This window comes from Castor canadensis, chromosome 6, assembly GCF_047511655.1.
Source record: "Castor canadensis chromosome 6, mCasCan1.hap1v2, whole genome shotgun sequence".
NCBI classification, from domain to species: Eukaryota; Metazoa; Chordata; class Mammalia; order Rodentia; family Castoridae; genus Castor; species Castor canadensis.
Genome location: NC_133391.1, coordinates 21,984,483 through 21,990,482, shown reverse-complemented (window position 1 = coordinate 21,990,482; position 6,000 = coordinate 21,984,483).

Here is a 6,000-nt window from a genome sequence, read left to right as displayed (position 1 = left end):
AGTACCAAAAAAATTAGAGGAAAAAGTTCTAGAAATCAATGAAAGGCAAAGACAGGTAACATCTGTATCACTGAAATTCCCATCTTAAGTAAAAATTCAATAACAGAAAAGAGTATGTATTTGATCTGTATCCAAAAACATTTTGAAATAAGAGAGAAAGCAGTCACCATATGAAGTAACTTAACCAAGTCTGTGGGCCTCAAGTCATCTTTAGGCATGCAAGCCTATCTGTATGATGGATGAGAACAAACCCAACTTCCTGTACCAGGAGCTCAGCTGAGCAGGAAAGGGAGAGTTGACCTACCAAATATCAGAGTAGTTGATTAAAGCAACTAGCAGAAGTGAAAGGCTAAGTCTTTAATCACGTTCTGTGATGGAATTAAGCAAGTCTAGAACCAGGGCAAACTGCCAGCTCCCTCAGTGCAGAAATCCATGAACAAATTATCCAATTCAGGAGAGTGGGGCCACCTAGTGGCCAGATTATGTCCTCACCCTTTTAATTTGAGGTCTCATTGTTTCTCATTCATATCTGGGAGCATTGTAAATAAATCCTGGAAAGCAATTGTGCAACACACAGCAGGATTCTTAAGACTGCTATTAAAACCCTTTTGTAATCCAAGTTTCTACAGGCCCTACAAACGAAGGCATGGAAACAGTAACAATTCAAACTGGCTTCTCTGTATGAACAGGGAAGGGTCCACCCTTTCCTCAGTGTCCCTCCAGTCTTCCAGGGGGATGACCAGTGTTTATCAATAACCCCCTATCATATCATATCATATCCTATCCTATCATATCATATCATAACAGAGATCCTGTTGCCTCTTCAGGATCTCCCCCACCCCATACAGGCATCCTCTTTGTCCAGAACAGCTACTAAAAAATCTAGTAGCAACCTCAGCCTAGAGCTGTGCTAGCCCTCCCCTTTCTTTGCTGTGTCATGCTTTCTTACCCAGAACCCTAAGCACAGTTGCTTCTGTCCTCCATCTCCCATCTACAGGTCCTGCCACCAGTCCATATGGCCTGGCAGGGGACAGACTTCATACCTCACTCTCTACTTTCCCACTCCTGTCCAAAATACTCAGAAATCTTCCTTTGTGTTCGTATCCTATTGTTGCTTTAATAAGGAACCACAAATTTAGTGGCTTGAAACAATCCTAGTTTATTGTCTTACAGTTTACAGGTTAGAAGTCCAAAACCAGTTCCACTGGGCTTAAATCAGGGCATTTGCAGGCCTGTGTTCTTCCTGGTGGCTCTAAGGGACAATCATTTTCTTGTCTTTTCCAAGGTCCAAAGGTTGTTGGTATGCCTCAGCTTGATTCAAAAACTACAGAGTGTAGCATTTTCTCTCTTTGCTAACTTCTACTTCTCTTTTTATGTCCTCTCCCACTGACTTAGACTCACCTGTCTCCCTCTATTTTTGGGGGGGGGGGGCTGAACTCAGAGCTTTGTGCTTGCTAAACAGGTGCTCTAATGCTTAAGTCATGCCTCCAGCCCTTTTTGCTCTGGTTATTTTGGAGACAGAGTCTTGCTTTTTGCCTAGGCAGCCTGGGCCCTGATCCTCTATTATAATTTTCCCGTGGTTGCTGGGATGACAGATACCTGCCAGCACACCAGCCCTTTTCCATTGAGATGGGGTCTTTCAAACTGTTTGCCTCGGCTGGCCTGGAACTATAATCCTCCTGATCAGCCTCCCAAGTAGCTAGGATATCCGATGTGAGCCACCAGCGACTGGCTCCTGTCTCCCTCTTTTATGAATCTGTGATTACATTGGCCCCACCTTGATAATCCAGGCTAGTCTCTTTAACTCATGACTCCTAATTTAATTCACTCTACAAAGTTACTTTTATTTTGTAAAGTAACCTATTCATAGGTTCTGGGGATTTGAATTTAGACTTTTGGGGCAATCCATTATTCAGCCTACTGCACATGCCTTCATGTGAACAAAAACAATTGAGTACTCAAGACCTACAACCATTTTGGCCAAATGCCCCTCCCCCCCCCCAATGTGATTAAGCTTAGAATCAAACTAATACTAACTATAACCTAGTCATATGCAAGTCATAACCTAAGTCTCATACAAGTCTTCAGAATCCTGAGCCTACTGTGTGGTGACCTTGTACTTTAAGATTTCAGTAAAATGTCCTCGAACTCTCACATTATGTATAGTAAGATAGCCATTATCCTTTCTCATTTCTCCACAGAATCTTGGCAGACTGCAAAAGCGACTGAGACAGAATGCAAAACTGGCTTCCCTGTTCATTCCAGGGTCCACCCTTTCATCAGTGTCCCTCCAGTCTTCCAGGGGGATAACCAGTGTCCATCAATAAGCCCCTATTGTATCACTGATGCTGCAGCCTCTTCAGGATCGTCCCCACCCCATGCAGGCTTCATGGACTGAGGCTTCTTTTTGTCCAGAACAACTACTAACAAATCCAGTAGCAACCTCAGCCTTCTCATCACCCATTCTGGTTCCTTGCTTTGCAACATTTAAAATCTCCTTCTCCATCTGATGTCTTGGACATTCTGTCCCCCTTGACACTGTCCTAGACAGGACCCTGGAGATGGAATTGGTCTAATCCAGACACTGGCCCAAATTGAGGCTCTGACTTGACAAGAAGTCACAGAAGACAGTTGCAGTACTGTGTTTTTCAGCATCGTGTGGCACAGAAAACATCCTAAAATGCTCTGATTAGAGCTCATCCAGGCTACACACTTTACCCTTCTTCCCAAAGAGTCTCTCTAATTATTATGCTTTTTAAAAACTCGGTTTTTGGGTGATAAAATAGGATATTTTGCACCTCTTCAAACTAGCCCCCCTTTTTATTACTGATATACAAATATTTTTAAATGACCCCACTTACTTCATTCCATTAATATGGTGGGTGCTTTAGTCCTCTGAACAACCTTATGATGTGGTCATTGTTATTATCATATCTATGACACCGATGAGAAAATTTAGACTCCTGAAAGATAAGTAATTTTCCCAAGGTCAGTCAACAAAACATGGTAAAAGGAAGATCTGAGCACATGGCCACTGAGCACATGCATGTGTAGGAGACACCGTGTTCCCTGTAGAATCTTTTAATTACATGCAGTGATCAACCTACCCACATAATCACATTGTGGTACTCAAAGGAATGGACTGAATGTTAAGTAGGGCACTCTGGTACTTCTGGCTTCCTCCCAGGGTCATTGACTCCCACACACTTGAAAAAAGCAGGGCTATCTATCCCTATTCCCATGCATAGCAGGAGTACAGCCTGAAAACCAGAACAATGGACAACTTGTGACCTCCCTGTAGATAAATCACCTCTGTCCCAAGTCTCCTTGTCCCCAGTAAACTCCCCCAGGAATAAGCAGTCCCCCTTTGCTTTGGCTCTGTGCGATTTGGAGTCAGCAACTATCTTCTTCTCATTACCACATATGGGGACAAAGATCTGACCAGATAACTTACCCTTTTCATCCATTAATCCTGGGTGACCCCACCCCTCTCCCATGTCTCTACTTCCAGTTGCAATACTTCCTGCTGCCTTATTCTAACCTTAGTGCCTTTTTAGCAGGTGTGCAGTGAACAGTGGAATTCCCCATGGGCCCTCCTTCAGGAAGTAGTTTGAGAAGGTGCCTGATATTATCAGCACTATTTTCCTTCTTGGCCTTATTCCTAAAGCTTCACAGTTTCAGTGTTTTTCCCATCTATCCCAGAGAAGAGAACATAGCATATAGCCATCTCTTATGTCCTATCTATTCTCAGTCGCACCGACGCCTCTGTGTTTTCCTCTCTTCATCAAGTCAGATTTTAAGTACAAAATCATTCAGCACAGGCTCTCATAGCCCAGGAGTTTAAAACAAGAGCTTCTAGAGTTCAAGTCTGTCTTCCAATCTCATCTTGACCACTTGTCCGGGTGTGGGACTTTGAACAGGAGTTAATCATTCCTTAATGAGGTTCAGTTTTCTCACCTGCAGTTTGGGGTGTTGAGTGGTTAAGGGTTATCGTGGGGATGAAATGAGAGAATGCATGTAAAAACTCTGTGCCTTGAATGGCACCCAAATTCTCAATAAATTAATTGTGAATACAACTAGATTCCTCTAGAACATGGCCATTCTTCATTATCATAATAAAAGTAGTGATTTTTAATTCACCACATTGCAAGGTCATACTCCAGAAGCATTCTTTGGTTTTGGAGGCTTTAAATCTTGTCTTTGAGGTGCCAGGTCTACAGCTTCAGGCCCAAGTTTAATTTCTGTCACTAGCCAGAGCCAGTCCTTCAACCTAGAATTAGATCACATCCCCCGGGTGGCACAATGAAGAAAATTGGCTCATGTATCATTATGCTCCCCTCTGCTAGATTAGCTTTAACAACATGCAAACATAATATTATTTCTCACCTCTTTAAAAACTAGGCAACTTTTTGATACCCGTTCAACCCTTCAACTGTTGTCCTGGTCCTCTTTTTTTTTCTTTAAACCAAAATTCCTTGCTTGCCTATACTCATGATCTCCACATCTCCTCCTCCCAGTCCCTCCTCAATCCTCCCCAGTCAACCCTCAAGCCAGTGGATCACATGACAATCACAGCATCATTTTTCCCTCCTTCCAGAACTTGTTTTCACTTAGATATCAGGCTATTATACTGGTCTTCTTTCTGTTTTGCGTTTTGTCTTAGTCTCTTTTGCTGTCTTCTTCTCATGTCCTTAAAGTCTACATGGTAAAGATCCCCAGAGCTCAATCTGTGGACTTCATACCTTTGCTTTCAACTTTTTCATTCTGGCTGATCTTATTGAGTTTCTCTTCTTTTCTATCTACCATCAAATCTCAACCTCACCTAGTATATGGTTTTTGGATTCTATCCACATGGTGATTCTCCAAAGTTCAATCTGTATTTTAGAGCTCTCCTGTGAACTGCAATATATTTAATAGCCCATTTATATGTCCCTTTCTATGTCTAGTATGGATCTCAGACTTGATGTTATAAAGCAGAATCCCCAATTGTGCTCCCCAGTATGGTCCTCTTACTGTCTTTTCCATCTCAGTTAAGAGCAATTCCCTCCCATTGATGATCCAGCCACAGATTCTAGTGCCACCTGTCTCCCTCATTTTCTTATACCCCTGGTCAGTCAGAAAAATTCTGTGAGCCACACATTTAAGATGCACTTTTCATTGTCTTCATTTCCACTACCCATAAAAGTGCCTGACACACAGCAGACATGTAATACTGACACACTGAAAAAAATAGGTGAAGTGCATATTGTCACCACCCTGCTTCCTGTAATTTCTTTGACAAAACTGAGTCCTCAAGGCCTTTATGGACAATCTGGCTCACATGTTCCTCTCTGTTCTCATCTTTTTCCACTAACCAACCCATATCTTATGCTCTAATTATAGTTGCCTACTTTGAGTTTCCAATTTATCATGCTGTTTCATTCTTTCATGACTTCACAGTGCTATTACCTCAGCCTATAACAGGCTATGTCAACAGACTTTTAAGAGTCATCTTCTTTAACAAAAACCTCACTCTAGTGTCACTGCTTCTCCTCTGTGCTTGTCCACCTCTATCATAGAATAAACCACACCCTACAGTGGTTCATCTCTTCGGTATCATATGCCAATTTCCCTGTCTTGGTCTTCTTGGTTTGCTATTTCTAATGTACAGAACAGAGCATGGCTCATGGCATACAATAAATGTGAATGGATGAATGGACTCCTGTGTGTACAGAAATTGTTCATAGATGGATTCATAAAACAAGGGGTATTAGGAAGATTTATCCTTTCACTCTAAATGTCAATGAATTCTTTTCTGGCAGCAACACTTCATCTTTAAAGATAGGATGACTCTGAATATTTTCTTTGAGAGAAGTTTTATTTCTCCAAAGACAACACTTCCTCTTTCCGGCACAATTACTTTCTCTTTAAACTAATATATATCTATATCTATATCTATCTATCTATCTATCTATCTATATATATATACACACATATATACACACATATATAATACGTATA